Here is a 25,065-nt window from a genome sequence, read left to right as displayed (position 1 = left end):
GAGCACTTCGGGCAGCCTTAGGAGCTGAGGGTCCCAGTCTTATAACCACAACTTAATTCTGCCCAAAACTACATAAGTTCAAATAAGGATGCCACACTTCAGAAAAGACCACATCTTGATTGCAACCTTGTGAGACCCTAAGCAGAGGACCCAGCTCAACCAAATCCAGACTTCTAACCCGTGGAATCAGTGAGATAGAGAATGGGTCTTGTTTTGACCGCTGAGCTTACGGCATACTGTTTTGTAGCAAGAGAAAACCAATATAAGCACTGAGGAAGACCTAATTACACTGTAGGTCTATTCTAGTTATATAGTCAGAACTTTATGCCATGAAGTAGGTAGACACACATTATCCTGGTTCCAGCATAACTCCCCATTTGATTCTACTCCATTTACTTGGCAGTTGCAAAAATTCAAGTTATAAAATTGGATTGAAGTGGTGAATAGCTGTAAAACACTTTAAAAAAAAAAAAAGCAATTAGAAAATGTAAGAGAGGGTTGCATTTTGACATTACCATCAACATCTACTATTTATTATGAACTAGACTATTAGTGAAAATAAATGTATTCCTTTCTCCCCTCTGTTTTTCTACTTGCATTCATACATTTATCTAGAATGTATTTGTTAGATAGATACTATATGTGTAAAGATGTTATAGGTTAATGGATAGTCAACATGTGTTTAAAGAAGAGTTAGGAAACACCACCTCTTGTAGTATTTAATTTTATAAAATATTATACGATATTAAAAGATATAATAATCTAAATAATGACATCCAAACTGAAAATTCTCCCATAATCAAGACAACCAAGACCAAATCAATGATTGTAACAGGTATAATATCTAAGATTTCATTTTAGTCAATTATACTTTTTGGAGAAATGAGAACTTTATTTTCATATTTCTAATCAGAAGACACCTTTTTTGTAGGCTGTAGCTCTGTGACCATGAGAAATAATGCTATCAACAGTAATTTTTCATAAGCTAGAGCTTTTGTAGCATTCAGTTTAGTAGAATTTTAAAATATGGTTTAAAGTTCAATACAAATTAAAAGGACAAATTCAATCACTGTCTATTTAAATACATCATGATACAATCTTCATGTTAAACAATGTATTTGAAATGTCTATTTTTACTCCTTTTCCAGTGTGGACGAGGTTATTCACACAAAGTTTTTCACAGATGTCTATTCACAGAATGTTGTGAGAAAGTTAGGGATACATTGCCAAAGCTCAAATCAGTTCACAGATTCGAAGATGGAAATTCTCAAATTAGAAGCTAATCTATGATGAAAAATTTGACTGATGAATTCTACCATTTACTCACTATGAAGAGACACACACTTTTCTCAAAAACAAGGAACGATGTGATGTCCAATAGTTATCATCACCAATAAATTTTCTGTGCCTTGTTCAAGAACCAAACTGCTGTATATCAAACAATATTATAGTGTCCATAGCCCTGAAAACAAGCTCAGTGCGGTTTCATAATTGCACCCGAGCAGATAATTAGACAATTAGAGCTATTAAAAGTTGACAAAGCACCAAACCTGGATGAATTATATCCCTGATATCTAGGAGAAGCAAGAGAAAATAAGAAGACTCCTGCGAATCTGTTCAATAGCCAAGTGAGGAAGAAGTTGTGCCCAGAGGGCAAAAGGTGGGAAATTCAACATCTCTATTCTTATCCCTAGGAATCAAGAAGAGATCAAGAGAAGATTTGCTGAAGATGTGAAAATATCATGTCATTTGCACAGAACTATATTGAACACATTAACAAGATGAAATTAACTTTGCAAAATACATACTTGGGTAGAAACATGAGATGAAAATAAAACAATGGGACTAATGATTTAATTTCTGAAAAGCAGCTGATGCCTTGGCTCACATCAAATATGCATCTGAAGCAAGCTAAGAAGCATGGCAAGGAAAAGAGGTTATTAAGAAGAGTTTGTTTTAAATGTGTGGGAAACACAAGAGATTACATTGAATTTTGCATGAGAATAATATAAACTGAGAAGATGGGCAAATCTAGTAGCCCTTGGCTCCCTGATCTACTTGTTAAATTCACAATAATTATACATGACTTAAAATTATTGCAGTTTCCCACACTGACAAATGTAATTGCTGAGACAGATGAAAGAGAATATTGGGATGCTGCTTTGGATTCTGTTGGAAAGTACTTAGGAGCTGACAGATGGTGCATGCATTCAGAGGTTGAGAAGGGTAAGAAGGTAATGCGACTGGGGACCTAAAACAATTAGAGTGCCTTAAGCCTCAAATACAGCATAATTGTGGCTGTAGAGTAGGCAAAACAATTGAGTTTAATGTATTCATATTTGTCAGAAGTGCGAGAAACAAAACCTGGAGTTACAGATAGAGTCTGAAAGCATGAATCAAATGACGGCAGAACATTCTCCTTATTCAGTCACTAGAAAATTTAAGCAACTAATATTTATTCATGCAAAATGAATGAAAATATGTCCTTGATGACTTTGTACACACGGCATTAACAAACATCAGCATATAAAGAACAAAAGGAAGTGGAAATCACCAACTACTGGACTCTATTTTAACATGATTATGAAAGATAATAATTAATAATAATAATAAAGGTTTGGGTGATGTGATGAAGAATAAATTTGGCCTGAATATAGATGGAGGAAGTCACTTTTGAAGGACTGTTAAGGAACTATAAATAGGATTTATTGATTAATTGATGCTGAAACACTATCAAAAGAGTATAGTAAAATCTCCAAGTACAATATTTGGGGGCAGTATTGACAGTGAGGAAATTGTAAGTGGAGGAGGATATAATTTGATTTTGACTTGTTACATTTCATGTGTTGGTAAGCCATTTACAGTAAGAGAATCATTCATCTCTCAGCTTCTTGAGAATGGGGAACACATCTAATCTATCTTTGCATCACTGCAGGTACATATCATCATATACATCAGGCATCAGTACATCTAGAACAAAATTTATTATAATTAAATAAATAAAGTAAACTTAGATTACATGAGGGGATTTTTTTAAAAGTAAGTAAAAATCTTCTTTAATTTCATTTTGCCATAGCAAAACTACTTTATCAATTTAATACACAGGCTTTCCTTTTTTTTTTTCCTCTAAGATCAAGTTTACATCTTTCCTTATAATTTATCTTATTTAGTTACATTAAGATTTGACATTTTAGTATATCAATACATAAAATTTTTCATTTTATTTTTATTGATTAGCTTGTATTCAATTTCTTGTTATTTCTCTATTGAATATTTATTTTGTTTTTCTAGTTTTGGCTAAAATAAACAGTAAAACAACAAACATTACATATAATTTTATACGAATATATTATTTTTACTTGTCAAATTTTGAGAATTTTCCTAATAAAAATTTCCCGACCTGTCACTCTTTTGTGACCTGCATTATTTCTCAACCCAGTAGCCAGTCAGAATAATCCCATAAAAAAAGACCAGCTTGCATCTATCCTCTAAACAAAACTCTCCATTGTTCTTTTCACCCAGAGTAAAAGCCAGAATTCTTATAGTGTCACAGAATGTCCAGCATGTACTGGAGTGAAACATACACTCTCTTCAAAGTTCTTGCCTGGAACAATTTTCCTGTGATGGTTTATGATTTACGTCTTCATTTTCTTCACTGCTTTTCTCAAATACCTCCTTATTTGAGAGGTCTTACCTAACCAGCAATATTCTCCTTTCCTGGTTCCCTGGTTCTATTTAGTTTCATGCATCATCTTCTAGCATGTTATATTTTTATTAATGTTTTCTTGTCTATCCTTCACAAAAATATAAGCTCTTCAAGGAAGATAATGTGTCTTTTTTTTTTTTTTTTACTGCCATATCCTTACACACACAAAGCATAACACACACATGAATGAATGAGATGAACAAATGTATGGAATGTAAGTTGAGATTACCTCAGCAAGTTTATTGTGTATCTTGTAAAGAATTTATACAGGTAGTTACCTGAACACATTGGAGAAGTTTAGAGGTTTTGATTTTTTAAAATAGATAATAACATAGCCACTCATTCATTTATTCAACAAATATTTGTTGGATGTCAATCATGTGCCAAGCCATGTGTTCAGCACCAGGCAAACAAAAATGAAAATGACCGGCACTGTCCTTGCCAGGACTTGAACTTTCATGTTCATGAAGGAGAATTCAATAGTAGTTTTAGAAAGATCACTGGCAAGGAGTAAAGAATATCCTGGGATTTGAGGGACTGGATGTGGGGGTACCAATCCAGAGTCTTTTGTAACAGAAGTCTGGGTTAGGGCAATAGCAACAAGTACAAAGGAAAAGGAGAATCAGAAGATAGTTTCTTCTACTTAACACCAGTTACTAATTGAAGAAACTTGTGAGTAAATGAGTTCATTATCTCAAATATGTTATAATGAATAATATAGGGAACAGTATTGATTCAGGCCCCTGACAGTTTAATTCAAGACTAGTTAGTAAAAATGTCAATGGCTTGTGGATTCCCTAAATCCCAGCCATAAACAGGTTAAAACAACAGACTTATACTCTACTGGGTTTATCTGTCATTCACTAAGGAAATAGAAGGGTTATTTCTGAGCAGCTCTAGGCAGATCATGGAGATGATGATGCTCACTCTCAGGACGATTACCTAAAGCCTATGTTGATTCAGTGTGGAAGACGATAACCCAAATGTGGGTTACCCATTCTGAAAAACAGCTAGCTTCTCATGCATGTATAGCTATCAAATTCATGCTTAAATTAATACTCAGGGAAGCTATTTTAAGACCTACAACCAGGAGCTAGGAAGAACTAGTAGGGTATTTGGTTCTCATACTAAATCTATGCTTCATTATAACTTTATCAGTAAAAATAAGGTGAATCTCCACCCTCCGCTTCAAAAAAAAAAGAACATTTGTTGATGGCTTCAAACTCTAATACCAGTCATCCTAATAAACAGAATTCTCTTCTGAGTTAGGGTAGGAGTCACGTAGTAAAGTATGGTGTCTCAAATTAATAAAGAACATCTCCCATTTTCATTTGCTTTTTATCTGAAGCAGTTCACATTCTATTGTCTCATAATTCCCTGCTTTCTCCCTGCCTCACTTTTCCAATACATCCACCACACAACGTGGAAGCCAGTGTTTTATACCAAGACTGAGGTAGAATTTCAGTGTCTTCAAGAAGGTAGTGGCAGAGCATGTAAGGAGGGCAATGAATTTATGCAGGTTTTATAATAAGTCTTAAGCCAAATTTATCAAAGTTCCTAAAGGATCCAAAGTCCCAATGATATTGAAGTTGCATAATTGTTTTCGAGATGATTGAATGAATAAAAAGAATGAAGCACCCCTTTGGCCTCAGTTGAGAATGCAAGAGAAGAAGGAAGGGAAAAACATTAAAAGGGTTCACATCTGTGTAAGGCACTGTATTTAGCACTTTATATAATTTAGATAAGATGATCTACACTATGTATGCCATGAGATTTTAGTCCATTAATTTACTTAGTTCATGCCTAATTCCAAGTGAGATTTTGAAATGGCTTTTTACTAATGCATGCTATAAGACAAGAGCAAAATAACTAAGATAAAAGTAAATATAAAATAAATGATTTAAACAGTAATATTTTGGGTAAGGCTAGTGCTAAATAATGCATAATAATGAATTCAGACTATTGAACAGTTTTCCTGATAATTTGGCTCTGAGCTTCTTAGTACTCAAACCGAAGTGTGGGATAAGTTTAGTTATATTACTTGATTTCTATCAAAAAAGAAAGAAAAAGTTAGAAACACCACAGCTTTTCTTGTCACTGAGAATAGAAAAAAAAAAAAAATTGCCGCATGGGTCCTCTTAAGATAAGTTTTTGTTTGTTTGTTTTTTATTCCCAGTATATAGTGGAAGAAAATGAAAGTCATATATTGTAATGAATTTGTGAAAGTAACAAAAGTTTGAAGTTAAGCTTTACTCAACTTTAATTCCAAATAATATACAGTTTCCCACTATATCATGTATTTAGTGAAATTTACTGATCAAGCAGAATGTAAAACTAAAGAGATAAGTGTATTTCACAACTAAGTGCACTCTCCAAGCCATTGCCTGAACCAACAGCATCAACCAATGATCCCGTCCTACCCATATTCCTATTGAACACTAGTTTCATTCATTCAATAAACCTTAAAATAAAAAAATATATATATATTTTTATGTCTATATATTTACCAACAAAAAAGAGCTAAACACTAAAAATACAAGCAACCAAGAGGCACATGTCTTGTCAGAAATTGAGAAATTAAAAAAAAAAAAAAGAAATGAAAAAGAAAGGACTAATACTGAATAAAGAATATAGATCCAAAGTAATAATAAAACAAATATGTCTTTGTTTAAATTTGGAAGGAAGCGAGATTATTTTTATTAAAAGAGGAAATTTTTCCTGCATACATTTACTGGCAAAATTAACTGTGGAGATATATACCCAGCTTCAATCCTAACATCAAATAATGAAGGGAGTCTGGTTCAAAACAAGGAATGATGAGAAACTGGAAAATCTGCTGAGGAAAAGTTTAAAAGATAATAAATAATATGTAACATCTAAGAGTTTAGCAATGACAAAATTGGAGCCATCATGAATCTTGGGAAATTTTGGAAAGTAGTAATAAGTGAAAAGAGAAAGGGATGGTCTCTAATAACTGAAGACAACACACTAGAAGAACTTAAATTTGCAGAATGGCAAAAGTAAAACAAAAAGTATTTTTAAATTTCTCTTTAACTTAGTTTTAAAATACACTTTTCTTATAGATTTCTAACTAGTGGAAATCTATAAGAAAGCAAAATGAGATGAAAAAACAGAAAATTTTGCATTAATATCGAAAATTTATTAATTATTGTGAAAACATTAAAGAAAATGTTTTTCAGTGTGCGTCTGACTACTGTACTGATGGAAAATTTTGACTCTGGCAGGTAGAGATTTTGAACCAAAGAAACTGGAGGTATGTATAATAGAAAAATAATTAGGTGTCGATTTCCCAGGAAAATTAAAAAATATATATCTCCTTTAGGAGAAAAAAAATAATTTCTATATAGCTAAATGTTACAGTGCATCAAGACTAATTCATTTGTTCAAAGAATGGTTACAAAATGGCTAAAGCAAGTTCTCTTCTCTGTAATCATTAGCTTTGAGACTACATAGTCCCTTCCCCTTAACTGCAGTTCTCTTATAGTTCATGAGGCACCCATGGAAGAAGAAAGGAGTATGATCTTGCAGGAGTAAAACCATATCTTTGCCTCCCATTTTCTCTCTGATCCTAAAAAATAACCTGAGTTCCAATTATTAATTTGGAAAGGGGAAAGGTTCAGGCAAAGTGAGTTAATATAAAACAATTCTATGCAGTGAAAATGAACTGATGAACAAAAGGTGACAAGAAGATAAGAAATTCCAATTGCTGCAGAAGAAAATGCTTGACTTTCTGGAAAGGCAGAAAAGGAAACCCTCAATGAAATTAAAACTCCCGCACCTTTATAATGGTGAGAGTGTTATCCTTTTATTAAACAAACAGAAGTAATATATTTTACCTGCTTTCCCAGTAATGGTTCTGGTTTCCTGATTTTCAGGGCTTTAAGTGTCAGTTTGTGGTTTTGTGATGCAAAATTACTGTAATTCCAGTTTCTTTTATTATCTAACACAGTGGATCATAAAGTTTCTATTAAATAATTATTAACTAAAGCATTTAAAATAGATAGGCCAAGAATAAGAGAGGAAATATCTATTTTCTTTATTTCCTTAGGTGTATAAAATGGAGTCTGGGTGACCTTTATTTTTAGTAATACCAAGTATAAATAATATATATGTTATTGACATTTTAGTTATGATTTATTTTTTAAATTTTCTTGGTATGTAAACTTTACCCCTGAAGGTGGTTTATGTGACAGCAATTAATATACAGTGCAACTGAAATTTAAATTTAAATTTAATATACAATGCAACTGAGTATTTCATGAGCTTACAATAAATAATTCAAAAATATTGTTTAATTTTTTTCTTTAGCCGTTCTAAATAATGACTAAATAAACATATTTTATGCTCTTACCTATTCCTGTAGATTAACACTTTTTTCACGCATTCTGTATTGGCTGCCTCAGTTACTCTCACTTCTCAAGCGCATAGCAGCAAGGCCTCAGCTCTTAGCACTGGGGTATGACCATTGTCTGCAAAGTCAAACATCAATGATTTTGTAATCACTAATTCCAATGGTCTCGTCTTTGTCGAGTTTACTTATTTATATGTTTTTTATACCAAATATTGTAGAGTATTTAAAATATTCTAGGTGCTCTGTAAAGTCCTGACTGCTCCTAGATCACATTATGAGTTTCAGTAGCCTCTCTGACGTCTCCATTGGTTTCTCCCATGGTTAACTCTCATTGACTGAAACCAAATGTGATTTCATCATGTGTAGATTATAATATAATCAACCAACAGTTTTTCTACTGTGTTTGGATAAAGTTTCAATTAGAAAGAAGTTGGAGGGAGTTGAGCACTGGCTTGTTTTATTGAAGCCAGCATAGACATGGTGAATTAAAACTTGTTTCTAGACAGCACCGTCCAATAGACCTTTCTGCAATGACGAAGATGTTCTATATTAGCTCTAGGCAATATGGTAGCCACTAGCTACATATAGCCATTGAGAACTTGAAGTGGAGCCAGTATTAATAAGGAATTATATTCTTAATTTAATTAATTCTAATTTAAATAGCCACACGTGGTTAATAGTTCCATTATTGGACAGTGCAGTTCTAGAATAAGCCTTCCTTACATAATCTCTTCTGGACACATATTGAACTTTCATGTCTTCAATAAAAAACAAATTAAACAATGTCTCTCAATCTCCACTGTCATTTATCTTATCTCTACCTTCTCTATCTCCCATTTACTTCCGCAGTCTGGTCACTGCTCCTGCCAGTCTACAGGAATTGCAGAGATAAGATCATCCATGTTCTCAATATTGCAAAATCACTGACATCTGACCCATTCTCTCTTATCCTTCTTTAGTTTATGAGTCACCCTTGCCCTGGGTTTCCTCTTATTTTTCTGGCCTTTTGATTTACTCCTTCACGTAGTATGTTTTTACTGAGTGTCTATTATGTGCTAGGATTTGGGGTGATGAGAAAAAGGACATTGTCCCAGTTTGTAACCTGTGGTGCTCATTTTATAAATTGGTGACATTAAAACTAAATGAACCGCAGCCCAGAAATATCTTTTACCTTGCAACTCAGTATACATATGTGTGTGAATATATTCATTAAAAAGTTTCAGGAAAAGATCTTTATTCAAATTATATGCAAAGCATATTAATTTTTCATATATATTTTTAATGCTAGTGAAGAACTATCCTGTTGATTTCATGATCTACTCACCATTTGAAAACTCTTTCCTAAATACCAGTTCTCCCCAGGCCTTATACTAGCTCTGACCACCTCATGCAGAGCTCTCACCTACATACATGGCTCCAGCCCTTACCCACGGTTAAGACTTCTTCCTTGGAACTTTATCTTCACCCAGACACCTCACAGATCACATTCCAAGATCCAGAAATCTCTCAGATCACTGGCCTGTACCAGTGTTGCCTCTTACTCACTGGGTACAAATTTGATTTTATATCCTTTTCCCAGATCTTGCTCCTTCTCCTATATTTACTTTGTTGGTAAATGAATCTATCATCCGCTCATTTACCCTAGAGAGAAACCTGAAAGACATCTTAAATGCATCCCCCTCTCACCACTCTGCATCACATCAACTGTCTCAGAGAGATCCCTCCTCTCCACTTCATTGCTATCATTTCATCTTAGACTCTCCTCACCTCCACCATAGATAATATACCTCAAGAGTCTTCTGAAACAGCTCTGTCTAACATAACTTTCTGTGATAATGGAAATTCCTATATCTGCACTGTCTAATATGGTAGCCACTCGCCATCTGTGGGGCTCTTGAGAACTTAAAATGTGGCTAGTGCAACTGAGGAACTAAATTTTTAAGTTTAAATATCCATATGTCGCTATTGACTAATGTATTGGACAGCACAGGTCTATATGAGCTCCCTGCCACAAGTGTATCCCTTTCTAGTCCCTGGCACAAATTAACAACATCCCTGTAAAAAATTTACTCCCATTCTTTTCTGATAAATGCTGTATTTGTGGCAAAAAAATGCAATTTTTTCAAGAACATATAACAAATATCTATGCTAAAAAAGTCAGAAATATCTTAAAGGATTTAGCCATTTGTATGTTATCTGCAATATACTTTTCTAATATTAAAATGTGTTAAAAATTTTAAATGTCTTGCTGTATATTCTGATGCATCCATATTTGAAATTAAGTAAATTTTGAAACTTATGATTTTGGAAAAAATAGAAATATACTGCTTAGTCAATTTTATCTCCTGCTTTATGAATACATACATTCAAAAGATCAAGTGATGACATTAAATGCAATTGTTTCTTCTTACTTTACTATTTTCAACATTTATTTTTTTTTTGTATACTCTATAATTAGGGAAAGCATAAATTATATTTTACACATTTCTCCATGTATCCATGATAAAGATTTTAAAAATCTGAAGATGCCCAGTAAACAATAGCTACATCTCTGCCCAAGAGAAAAAGGCATTAAGAAATCAAAATATCACCTTTATTTTCGATAAAGGTTAACTTGGAGGGAATGTCATAATGTGAGATCTAAATGTATCTGCTTAGTTTCTTCAAGAACAACCTACCAATGGAAAATTTTAGCCTGCCATGCAGACAGACTTACCAAGTTCACTACTTCACAGCTGTTCAGCTTAAAAAGGAAAAAAATAGACCAAATCTCTCAACTGAGGTCCCAATAACGGAATGTAGACCAAAAGCTATTACCCCCCAGATAGCTCACTTTCTCCATTGAGAGGGCCAGGTTATTGGAAATGTTAGAAAAAAATCCCCATATGCAACATGTGGATATATTCTCATCTTAACATGCTCTAGCGTTTTCACCTAGATCATTGATTTTAAAGTGTAAACTATTTGCTCTCCAAATGCTACACATCTGTAGCCAATTGCACACAATTCTAAAAATCTTCTGACTAACCCAGAAGTCACCAAAAACCCTGAATAGCGATAGTCTCTTGGCCTCCTTGAGGCAGCTACCTCTAAACACCATGGAACACGGATCACAGAGTGTATGCTTCCTGTGGACGTCCACATCGTGAGAGAGAAAGAGAAGTGGAGACTGATCCACATGAATCCCATTTCTTTCTTATGTTTAGTTATCAGGTAATTTATTTTAACTACATGGAGAAGAGTAAAAGAAATCCATTTCATAGAAATATGAGAAATTACATCTTTCATTGATATGTAACAGGCTTCTTTTAAAATGAAATAATTTGTATATGACAATTTACTAGAGAAAAAGTGAGATAAGGTAAAAGAAAGCGTGAAAACTAAACATCAGAAGACCTGGTTTGGCCCAGGTCCAGCACCAAGATGTTGGGCATTGTGATAGTGTTTTTGGCTCTCAGAGGCTTAGCTTCTTGGTAAAATGAAAAAGATAAATTCCAGAGAACTTCTGAGTATCTTCATAATATGTCTATGCTTATATTCCCAAACATGAACTTCTCAATGATAAGAATACTGCAGAGCTTTTGCAACCTCAGCTAGCAGAATAATTTCCTTTAAACATTAGACACTCAATGTTTATTCTTTCTTCTTGATATTAATCAAGAATAAATTTGGCAAAATCTAAAAAGAAAAAAACTAAAATAACTAGGCAAACTCTCATCAACCCTTCATTTCCCGAGTTTGTGATATGCTACTGAAAATAGGAGTCGTGTGATTTGCACATAGAAAAGGAAATAAGACATTCATTTTCTCATCCTGGCTTTATCCTATACTTGGTTTGACCTTAGGTGACCTCTCTATGCACTTTTCTAATGTTAGGAATGTGAGCTGAAATAAACTTTGAGTAAATGAATTGAATTTGCATTAAAAGATAAAGGTATCTATCATCATCTCTCTCCTGACCAACTATAATGATACACCAACCAAAATTCTGTTGACAAATTCACCTTTCCAATAATAGATATTTATGCTACTCAGTGCTTACTCTGTGTTGAACATTGTTCTAAGTTCTTTAAAATATATTATCTCACTCTTCTTTTCAAATTATTTACTGGCTTTCTTATAAACTTAAAGAGAAAAACAATTATTTTATCATGGTATGTTCTGCCTTCATATTAAATATGAATGTTTTATATACTTTATATATTTTTTACATATTTAGATACTTTATGTGTAAAATATATTTATAAATAAATAATAAATAAGTAACTAATAAACAAACAAACAAACAAATAAATTTATGAGTCCATACTTATTTCTCCAAATCTATTCCATTGCCACGTAGATAATCCTTGCCTTCTCCCCTTGTTTATCTGCAACAGAGAGTAACCTGGCTCTCACTACCTCCATCCAATGACTTAATTATACAAATACAATGTACCTGTAGAGTAGTTTCAGACTTTAAACAATACATCCATAGGAAATAACTTTGTCAACTAGAGTCTAATATTTATGTATAGTTACTTTTTACCTTTAGTTTTTCCAGGTTACTTAGGCTAGTTAGTGCTATTTCCCTAATGTCCTTCAGTGAGGCTGTTTGCTACATTTATAATACTGTTTGGTCACATTCTGCATTTTGTGCTGGATCCTCTGACTTCCTACGTGATTTATTTTTAATTTGCATATAGTCATATTCACTCTTTCTGTTGTTAAGAAAACAAATAGGTTTTGACAAATTCAGTTTCATATATTCAACATTACATTATCATACACAGTAGTTTGTCAGCCTATAAAATCTTGAACTTGACCTGTACAAACTCCCTACCCAGAATTCTTGGTAATCACTAATCCACGTATTGTCTATATAGCTCTGCCTTTTCCAGAAAGTCATATAAATGGCCTTATACAGTACGTAACCATTTTAGTTTAGTTTTGTTTTTTTTTCAGCTTGTCAATACACTTAAGATTCATCAGTCTTTCCATGGCTTAATAGCTCATTTTTTGTTAATGTTGAATAGTATTCTATGTTATGATTATAATAGAGTTGTTTATCCATTCACTTATTGAAGTGCTTGATTACTTCCAGTTTATGGTGATTAAGAATAAAAGTGCTATAAACACTTGTGTGCAGGTTTAGACAAAAATGTTCAAATCAATACCTAGGAATGTGATTGATGAATGATATGGTTAAGGCTATGTTTAGTTTTATAAGAAACTACTAAACTTTTCAAAGTGGCTGCTTCATTTTTCATTCCCATCAATAATAAATAAAAATTCCTGTTGCTCTGCATCAAAACCAAAAATTATTATCAATTTTTTTAGATTTTAGCCATACTAATTGGTGTGTAGCTTTAACTCGTTGTATCGATTGGCATTTTCCCAATAACAAATGCTACTGAGCATCTCTCACATGCTTATTTGTCATCTATTTATCTTGTTTGGTGAAGTGTGTGTGCAGATCTTTTGCCCATTTTTTAATTGGGTTGTTATTTTCTTATTGTAGAGTTTTAATATTTATTTGTACATATCAGATAAAAGTACTTCATCAGATATATATTTTGCTTATATTTTTCTCTTAGCCTGTGGCATATCTTTTATATTCTTAATAGTATCTTTTCATAGATCAGAAGATTTTTTTAATTTTAATAAGTCCAATTTATTAACTTTTTCTTGCATAAAAATTTTGCTTTTGCTATTACCTTTTTGATATTGTGTCAAAAACTTTTCACCAAATCCAAGGTCACATAGATTTTTCTCCTGCGTTTTCTTGAAAAAGATTTATAGTTTTCCATTTTACATTTAAGCTATGACTCATTTTATGTTAATTTTTTGCATATGGCTCTTCAATTGATCCAGCATTATTCCTTGAAATGCTTTATAGATTATTTGCATGCTACTTATTTCAAATTGAATTATTGCTGTTTTGTAAGTACAAATTATTTATTATTAAAATAGAACTTAGAAACTACTATAACTTGTTAAAAGTCTATTTGAATTCTATATATTCGTAGGATTATGTCACAATTTAAAAATTTCCAATTATTCTCTCTCAACAACAGGTAGTAGCAACCTTTCCTTCATAAATATGTCTCTTGTGTACATCAGGGTATTATTGATCATTTATTCTTTAATGCACATTATTGCACAGGTTAACCTTTGCCTCTAAGTATTCATGAAGGCATTTTATCATTGCTCACTACGAAATTTTATCAACATTCTTCACTAATCCAAAGAATTTTCTTTAAAGTATGACTCAAATCTAATTTCTCATTTTCTTCATGAATCTATGTTCCTTGTTATTCCCAAATTAGCACTGAATTTCAGCAGTGGAATTGTGATCAATTGAAGCTATTTATTTTTAATGTGGAATTAATTGTTTGTAGAACTAATATTAATTGGACTCACTGCTCTCTCATTAAAAAAAAAAAAATAAAGAGAAAATAAAGCAGCTTGCAAATGATCACCCTGAAATGCAGCATAAAGAGCACCACTATTTCTTAATTGGCTGACTATTAGTAAAATAACCTAAGAAAATTATATTAGTTAAGCAGTCCCAGATGTTGTTCCCAGAGACTCCTCTGTTTTTAATAGAATATCAAGATTTTTTAAATGTTTCAAAATAAGAAACAAATGAGAATAAGAAATTAAAAATTTTCACTCAGTAGATCCCTAAGACTTAATTGGGAGTGACAAAGTCAGTTTTAAGACTTGGTAGAGAGTGCCTGTGAATATTTATTTCCAGAATTTATGAATATTTCTGATGCATATTTTGGAGAAGTCAAAGGTCAGAGTGTTGTTGAATAACACCCTCTTTAACCAAAGCCTTTGGTAAGAGATATCATATGGAAACAATTTCCTACAATTTAACAAAAAGAAAAAAATGTCTTTCCACACCAAAAAATTATCTGAATCTGAGTAAAACTTATGTTACTGGATTGACTGATGAAAATAAACATGCTAAGTGCTAAGGCAAGACAATATAGAATTAAGGGGGATATTTTGGAAAGTTCTTATAGATTTTCAAATTTACTGACACTTTATTAACTCAATAAATTACCTAATCTTGCCTGAAAACAAAAATAATTTTTGTTTGATTTTTAATTAAATATGGATCTATGAGACACTTTCCACATTACAGTGTTTAGCAGTATCAATTTATAATTTTATATAAAATATATTCATCAGGCAATGTTGCTATATGCATAGTTATCCCACAATAGGATTAGAGACACTAACATTCATTCATTAATTTGTTAACTTTTTCTAAAAATATTGACTATTTTCTATTTTCTACACTCTACACTCAGCATTCACTGTATAATGGTAGGAAAAATAATCAAACGAAAAACTGTTTACTCTTTTTACCAACTTCATTGAGGCTTAATTGACATATAAGATCATGTAAGTTTAAGGTATACAACATAATGATTTGATATATGTATATATTATGAAACATTTACCACAATAAGTTTAGTTAACACATCTATCATATCGCATAGTTATAATTTTTTTGTATGGTGAGAACTTTTAAAATCTACTCTCTTAGGTACTTTCAAATATATAATACAGTGTTATTAACTATGTATCTTCTTTTATGGTGTTTATATTTTTGAGTGGAACAAGTCTGGTGAGAAAAAAAAAAAAAAACATTGGTCAATTGTTGGGTAACTACCTTTACATTAAATTGCAACTTTTGCTTAAATAATTGTATATGTTGAACTCTATGACAATAAATTCACAAATAAAACCCTAGCTAGTCATTGTCATCTTAGTAAATCTTATAAAATGAGAAAAGGATTTGCAGATTATTGCTAGAGAAATAAGGTGGTGAGAGTGACTGGTGATATGGATGGACAAGAACATGATCAGGTGCTGACTTTTCAGAGAAAGGGAGGAAGCTACAGAGTGAATATTGGCCGGGTGTAGATAACTCCTAGTATAATTCGATAATTCCTCATTCTCTGTATTGCATATTTTTAATATAAATATTTAAATCTAAATTTTTTTCTCTATAAAATTATAAATATGAATTGCATATTACTTTTAACTATTGAAATAAGTTAATTTCCTTTTGCCTCTTATTGCCGAAATAATTGGGTTATTAATTTAGTGAGATATACAAAAGCGCTGAGTTCTAAAACTCTTTAAATCTTAATCATATAACTTTGATCATTTGATTCAGTTAAAGCAAAATATCACTGAGTCCTTATGGGGATTTTGGTTCAATTTTCATAGTGAATACTTAGCAAATGCAGATAAAAAAGGAACAAGCTGAAGGTCATAGGAAAGAACCATAATACACGTGTGTATGTGAGGATGGGGTTCAGAGGGGTTGAAGTCGTAAGGGATGGAGAAGTGTATTAGTCCTTATAACATTTTCTACACTTCGGAGAATATGGAAACAGGTCACAGAGGGAAGGCAATAATAGAAAGACCTCATGAAGTGCAAACTCCTATAAAGTTGTGATGTAAGGTGCTAAGAGTAAGTCTTTTTTAAGCATGTGCCTGACTGATAATGGAGTGATACCATTAGACTTTTTACCTAAGAGTGTGTGAAATAGAAGTGGGCAGTGTGAGGATTGCAGAGCTGAGATATACTGAGCTCCAGGAAAGAGCTGTGTCATCTTTTCCTGAGTAGACTCTTGTGTGGTTTTCGCATCTGCCATTTTAAGAGTTTAGTGAACGAACAATAAAATTCAGTGAGTGGAGTGTACAAGATACAGAAAAGTAGCATATATACTTAAGGCATAGAAAGTACAAACTAGATGACACCATGGACTTAGATTTACAAAATAACAGTGTTCTAATACTCACAACTAATGCTTGCAATTAGCGAGTGACTGAGGTGAACTAACTTGGAGTACAGAACAGGTTATAGGAGATGACTGGATGTGGAACCTAGAGTCCAGTCAGATTTTGGAAACCAGAGGTCCCCATCTCTCTATGATATATGTTTGTTCTTGATCTTTGATGAAGCAAGAACAGGACTTTAGGAATTGCTGTTTCTCTGAAGCTGGGGAGTCCAGAGGTTGTTGTAACTACAGTATTATAGAATTTGGGGGTTCAAAATTGATTTTTAAATTACTTCCTACCCCTACCACCTATTGATTCTTTTTCACTATAACACTGACATAAAAGAAAAAAAAAACATACAACACAGTTTCAAATATAATGGGACAATCAAGCAAATTAGCATTTACCTCCAAATGCATAATGGGAAAAATAGTTTCACTTTTATCTACAAGTGAAAATGCTTAGTTTTGTTGAATACATAATACTAATGCATATAACTTAGACCTAGGATCTTTTCAGCTTCTTTTGGTCCTTGTCTTAGTTGATATAAAATTGGGAAGCCTAACAAACCAAATGATTGTTAAGACAAAATTATTTTAATGTACTGTTGGTCTATAAGGCAGATGCCGATATATTAAAGGTGTAAACACTGTAATGGTCATATTGAATGAATCCCTAATTTTATTTTTAGTTGTCTTTTAAGTAACTATACTTATTTATTTCCACTAAAAAAGATATAAAACATTTTGAACTAGTAGAACAGTTTTGGATATCTCAACATATCATTGAAAACTGCAAACTGTTTTTAGTCTTATTCCTTTCAAATAATTATCTACTACTATTATTATCATTATTATACTTTATCTCGGATGGCCCTGATTCTCTGAATAAAATCCTTCTTTTTGAAATAAATGATTTGATTAGCCTTCTTAAATTATCATTTTTAGGTTTACTTTTAAAATCGTTGGACTACTTTTTTACTTAGTTATCGATTAATGAACTAATTTCACTTCTATAAATGCCATGTAAAATTTTGTTTTCAAGTGCACACGTCTTTTGAGTTATATGAAATTTGAAAATTTTCCATTTTCCTCTTTAATTAAAATATTCTTGCACTGCTGTATTTTTCTTATTTTTCTCTGTGTAGTTGAAAAAAGTGTAAATGGGAAATTTCAAAAGAACAGAAACACTTGGCTGTATTTCTGACTGATCAAGAAGCAGAAAATGCAGGAAATCTAATGAGAAAGCTTATTATTATGATTTGCACAGCTCAGCTTTTGCATAATCAAGCATGTCAATGCACTCACGCATTTGCAAATGCTGCTTAGAACCACACAACTGAATCTTTTTAATGTTACTCCATTACCATTGCTTTTGCTGCCCCACTCAGGAAACCATCATCCATGACCCCAATTTTCAAAATGGGCCAGCTAAAACAAAGACTAGATGTGTTTCCTAATCCTATCAAAACTTTTTTTTTTTTAAAGTAGAATGAAAACAGGTGGTGTTCTCAATTTTTAAAGGAGACAAATTATGAACTGTAATCTGAATATGGCTGTGATTATCCAGGTACAATCGCTCACATAAAAGTTGGTAGAATTGTAGAAAAAGCTATGTAATATTCAGGTGATCTTCGTTAGCATCTGTGGTGTTTTTGTTCCCTTAAAATCATGCAATACTTCAGTTAACGTTATAGAAACATATGTTGCTATTCGTCAATATGATAGTGTAATACATATGCATGAAGGAGGGTGTCATGCCAAAGAAACTGCATCTATATCTTCTTAAAAGAATTGATGTGAGTAGTTAATATCCCTCGCTCCCTTTTCCACCCTTCCCTCATCCCTATACTTAAGACTCACATTAAAACATGGTGAAATGGTGAGGACTGGAAAATGTAGTCCACCATTATGGTCTGGCAATATTTAAAACTTCTGAGCCAGTGGATAAAGACAATTGTATAGCTATCAATTTTATAGCGATTTGTTATATAATTATTGTTATTTTATTGTATTTGAGATTATGGAATGATTAGATCAGTGATTTTGAACAAGAGAAGAATTTAAAATCACATTTATATATGTTTTTATGTATAATAGAGTGAAATAAAATTTGAGCATCAGTGATTAGTGTTTCCTAAAACACTTTATGATTAAGAAAGAAAATATAAATGATGATGAAATTCAGTTGCTGTGTAGCTGATTGAAGAATCTTTTATAAAAGCTGCTGTTTTAAAGATTTCTGATGACACATAAAAGCTACAGGTGGTGAAGTGGCATGAAAACAGGGACCTATAAATAATACTCCAAAGAGGACACTAAGGCCTTTTACATCCAATGTACAGATGGCACAAAAGCTATGAAAGCTAACTAATATTTTAAAGAACAGAGTCAGAATACAAAATGAAAAAATAAGCAATAAATAATGAGATGGTATTTTAAAACATTAATGGAAAGTATTGATCTTGGTCTGGAAACAAATGTTTTTTTCTGCAAATATAACAGCACTGGGGAGTTGAGACATAACAAAAACATGGGTTAGAGATTTTATCTGGTGGAAAGATTAATGTGAAACAACTGCATGATTAATAAAAGTGCTCAGAACACTTAGAATACATCACCTTTTAGGAAGAGCTTTAAGTGTTCCAAGACAGATTTTAATGTGTCTTCCACAAGCTTATACTTCTAGGCCTAATTTTGAAATTGAATTAGTATATTATAATTTAAAATCCTTTCAGTATTCTGACAGAAGGAAAAAAATTCATAATTTGCTGACCATCTAAGATTTGATCAAGAATTGTTCTCAGTATCTTAGATATGATCTATTCAATGTAGACAAGGAAAATCTAATTCTTTCTAGAACTAAATTTGTACATATAATTATTTAAAAACATTTATTGGGACTCCATTAACTACACAAAGCACAAATATTAGTCCCTCTCCAAAGGAAATAATCTAAAAATATTAGAAAGTTATCACAAATATAATTCTCACTGTATTATTTATTTTAGAAAAAGTAAAAAATAAGTTTAGTGGACAAAAATTAAAAAATAGATAGGTAAATGATGTTTTATATAACTAGCAGTATATTGTCAAAATAATATTTCTAAGGACTTTAAAATAATGTGAATTTGCTCATGTCAACATATTGTTGAAAGAACAGTAAATTAAATATATATAATCACAATTATGTGAAAGATTTTTTAAAAAGCATACCAAAATGGAGTAAAGTTCATCTTGGAAAACACATTTAATACTAAATTAGAAATATAAATCTGCTGAAAAATATAGGCAAATTGCACAAGAAAAGAATTCATAAATATAGAAAATTACCTGGTAAAATACACAAATATCTTCTTCTTCAAATGAATCAAGAAAACCTAACTGAAAACAGTAATACAACTATTTTCCCTTCATAAGTAAAAAAAGAAAAGTATATAATAATAATAATATGCGGTGAGGTCAAAACTGCAACAGAAAAGAATATACATTCACAACTCATATGGAATATTTTGTAAGAATATCATCAAAAGCTAAAAATTCATACATTTTTACCTCCTCTCTCCTTAATTTCAATCCTAATTATGAGATATTTTCCTAAGCAAAATAAATAAATAAAAAACAGGATAGACTCAATGCAAATGATTCTTTAAATGTTACAGGTAACTTTTAAGGGCAGTCAATGTAGGAATGGTCAATTAGATTATGATTGTTCTCTCAATGAAATATGCTGTTATAAAATAATTTATGAAATTCATTTAAAAAGCATATAGGTATGCTATACTGTCAAGTGAATGCCAAATTGCAAATTGTAAACACATAATTATATAAAGCTACATAAAATGTATAGGTATATGTAAAAAATTAAAAGGAACTTTTAAATATTGACAATATTTTTTAAGGATGGTTGAATATTGGGATTATTTTCACATTGAATTACTTTAAAATATATTTAAAAAACAAAATCACATCTAGAGTAAAGAATAAAGTCTGGGACATAAGCGTGTTACTTATAAACACCTGACACTAAAGCAAATCATAGATGAGTTAGTATATAAATCAGGAAAGAAAGTTGGGAAAATAAATGAAAAGTTAGGAAGACTGTTGAAAAATATTGATATTTAAGGAATAGGCAAAGAATGAGGACTCGCATTAGCTAGAATAAAATGAAAAAGCAGGCTGAAAAAGATTGTGTCAGTTACTGCATCTCCAACAAAACGAAAAAGGTTTAGTTCTTCAAGAGAGCTGGTGCTCTATTTGCTAGGGTAGTTTCCTCTCTTCTCTAATTGTCCTTGAATACAAACAACAAACCATCACTACTCTGAAGTAAGCAGAGTATAATTTCTCCACCCTCAGGAACCTGTAACAACTGAAGTGCTTGTTTGCAATTTAGCAGCAGCAAACCTGAGTCTAAACAGTCAGTTTGGGATTGGCTTCAAGAAGGCTGTGTCCAGGATAAAAAGCTCTTTATAGAAGCTATCTTTTTTGATCCCCTCTCTAAAAATCAGGAGAGCTACTCTAGCAGATGAAATAGTCTGAGTAAAGCAATATGGTTGAAAGTATTGCGTGCTCTTACTCTACCCAGGCAAAAACAGGAATGGGATTTCTCTTCCTTTCTTCTCAAGTCTGAGTGTGTATGTTTAACTACTTTGCAGTTTCCTTACTGCTCCCCTGCACCCACCATTTTCTCCTCCAGGTAATGCTCTCATTCCAATCCCCACTCGTTCATCATCACCCCTCGGCCCAAGAATTTCACTCTTTTTGGCCAAAACTAATAAAATGACAGAGGCCCAGTTTCTCCAGTTGCATGCAAGTTAGAGAGTACAGTGGAAGTGTGTAATTGAAGGCTGGAAGTGGGGGTGGGGGATACATATTTACTTGACCACTGATCCTAATATTGTGTTTGCCAGGAAATCTTCAGTAAAGTGCTTGTCCATATTGACTCAAATTCTAGGTCATACATGGAGTCTTAAATGTTACTACAATGGCTATTCACTTATTAAATAATAATTTACTGAATGTTTACCAATCTGGCACAGGAAACATTGAAATGAATATGATTTCCTTAAGGATAACATTTAATAGATGAAATTTTTAAAAAGCATGTGAAAATACTTACAATACTTTGATATATGTTAATGATGGTACAGATATAAAACTATACCACCAATAAGATAGAATCCTAGCAAAGTGTAAGGGGAAGGTGTAGACAGATGCCAGGGAATAAGGGAAGTGTCCTTTGTACAGAGTCTAAAAACACTAGCAGAAATGCCCCTGGAGAATTACTAGATCATTCCAGGTAGAAGGAAAAGCATAGATAAGGTAGGGACACATGAAAAGTTCAATAATTTTAGAGGAAGTTCCAGTGGTTCTTTGTGACTACAGCAAAGGATATATAGTTGAAGAGTGCTAGGAAATTAGACTTTTAATAGATCAAATTAGGGTGCTATTTTGAAGTATGTATTAAAAGGGAGAGAGTAGAGTTAGGGTGATATTTCTTGAGGATGTGAACATAATCTAAGTGAGAGATATCGAGATACTAAAAGGGGAGTGGGAATGAGAGGAGGATTTGATATGAGATATATTTTAGAATATGAGACATATTTCAGAACTGGGATTCACAGAACTTTCACTAAAGTATAGCTTCCCTAAAGCAAAATAGCTGCTTTAACTGAAATGGTCTTCAAAATTGTCTTTATTAAAATGTATGTGTCTAGCTATAGCTAATATTATTTTATGCCGGTTTCCTACAGAAGTAGACTCTGATACGGATACAAGCAGTTTACTATGTAGGTCTTTTCAAGAAGCACTAGTAGGAGAGAAGAAATATGAGACAAAGAAAGAAAGAGAGTCAATACAGGTGCATAAGTGAGCAGGTTACCACTGTGCGTTTCCGAACCTCAGTCCCACTGGGACATGCTTCCAAGTTATTCCACCCAAAGTGTGATTCCTATTCATCAACTCTATCCATCAACTGGTTGTATACTACTCATGGGGGCATTAAATTGTTTGCACTCTGCCTTGACCCTTGCCCACAGACTGAGAATATTTTTATAGCCAAAGAATGCCTCCAGACAGAGTCACAGGTGTTTGCAGTAAGAAGCTGTCAGAACTGTGAGAGCCAAGGAGATTTGGGTGGGACCACAAAGCATCTGCTACAGACATTAAACCAGTTATTTCTCAACTGAGAGTTTATGTATAGATTTCTACAATAAATTTTAATGTTTTTAAAAACGTTTCTTTTTTATTTTGAACACCGCTTAAGCATAAACTAGATCTGGAGTGACTTTTAATTTGTTTGCTTCCTGATGATTTCAGTCACTGAAAAATGATGCCAAGAAGTATAAATTTTAAAAGTAAATAAGAAAAAAAGTCAACATATATTGTATGAATGGAGGTTTCAGAGAAATGCAAATAGAGAAAAGTAGATTTTATCCACGAGGTCCAAGCTAATAGAGTGACATACTGTTATGAGTTTTATTGTGCATTCTCCCTCACCAGCCCCTTTCATTTGTTGAAGTCCTAATTCTCAGTACCTCAGAATGTGAACTTATTTGCAAAGAATCACTGGAGATGTAATTAATTAAGATGAAGTCACTAGGTGGGCCCTAATTCAATATGAATAGTATCCTTATAAAAAGGGGAAATTTGGACAAAAACACACAAAATGAAAACACCATATGAAGATTAAAGCAGAGATCTATGACCCAAAGAATGCCAAGGATTGTCAGCAAACCAACAGAAGCTAGGGAAGAGGCATGAACCAATTGCTCTTCACAGCTCTCAGAGAGAAACCAACCCTATCAGAACCTTGATCTGACTTCTGGCTTCCAGAACTATGAGTTAATAAATTTCTATTGTTTAAACCACTCAGTTTGTGGTTCTTTGTTAAGAAAGACCTAGCAAACTAATACAAATACCAAAATAAAATAAAATCTGTTTTTCAGTAGGCAATACTAAGTATTATGATCATAGTGTGACTAGAATACTCAATTAATCATTGTTCATCCCATTATATTAATGTTAATTTCAATATTTATTGGTCTTGTAGTTTTACATGTAGTTTTATATGTATTTATTTTTGCATTATTATGATGATAGTGTATAAGAGCTATAAGCATAAGGAATTTATAATTATAGTACAATTTAAATAATGTTAATATTTTAATAAAAATAAATCGATGGTTATTAACTGAGAATATTTTTTTTTAAATGGACTCCATTTACAAGAAATTTTGAGAAATCTTGCTTTAAACTATTGGCATATTTTTTAATTAGTATGATTTGACTGATAATGATGGTTAATTTTATATGTCAACTTGACTAGGCTAAGGGATGCCCAGATATCTGGTAAAACATTATTTCTGTGTATGTCTGTGAAGGTGTCTTCAGATGAGATTAGCATCGGAACAGAAAGGCTAACTAAAGAATGCTACCTTTCACCAAGGTGGATGGGCATCATCCAATTCTTCGAAGGCCTGAATAGAAGAAAAAGGAAGAGGAAAGGTGAATTCATTCTGTTAGAGCTGAGACAGGACATCCATTTCTTCTGCCCTAGAACATCAGCGCTTCTGGTTCTTGTGCTTTTGAACTCACAGAGACTTATACTACTAGCTCTAGATTCTCTTCCAAATGCATATCTTTACTTTGAGGGGCTTTTTTTTTTTTTATCTTCAAATTTCTTTATTCATAGAACTAAAACCTCTGGCAGTCAGAAACTTCCAGACTTGCACATCAGAGACAGATTGATAAGACTCTTCTATGACCTAAGTTCCATGACAAATCCAGCTTCACAAAAATACCTTGCTGGTTAATTTTATATGTTAACTTGGCTGGGCAACGGAGCCTAGCTATTAAGTCAAACACTATTCTAGATGTTTGTCTGAGTATTTTTTGGATGGGAATAACATTAAATCAGTGGACTTTGAGTAAAGCAGATTGCCCTCCATAATGTGAGTGGGACTCATCCAATCAGTTGAAGGTCTTCACAGAATAAAAATGAACCTATCCAGAAAAAAGAGGAATTCTGCTAGCAGATGGCTTTTGGAGAATCCTTACTAGTCCTGAATACCTATCCTTAAATAAATTACCTGGACTAATGTGGGATGAAAATGGTACCACTGGTCTACCTTGAGTCAAGTAGCCATATCTGAACAATCAATGGTGAGAGAGGACTGGAATATGCACAATATGGCAGT

This window comes from Pteropus alecto, unplaced genomic scaffold (assembly GCF_000325575.1).
Source record: "Pteropus alecto unplaced genomic scaffold, ASM32557v1 scaffold20, whole genome shotgun sequence".
Taxonomy (NCBI): Eukaryota; Metazoa; Chordata; class Mammalia; order Chiroptera; family Pteropodidae; genus Pteropus; species Pteropus alecto.
The sequence above is the reverse complement of the archived record's forward strand: the minus strand, read 5'-3'. Positions refer to the sequence as shown.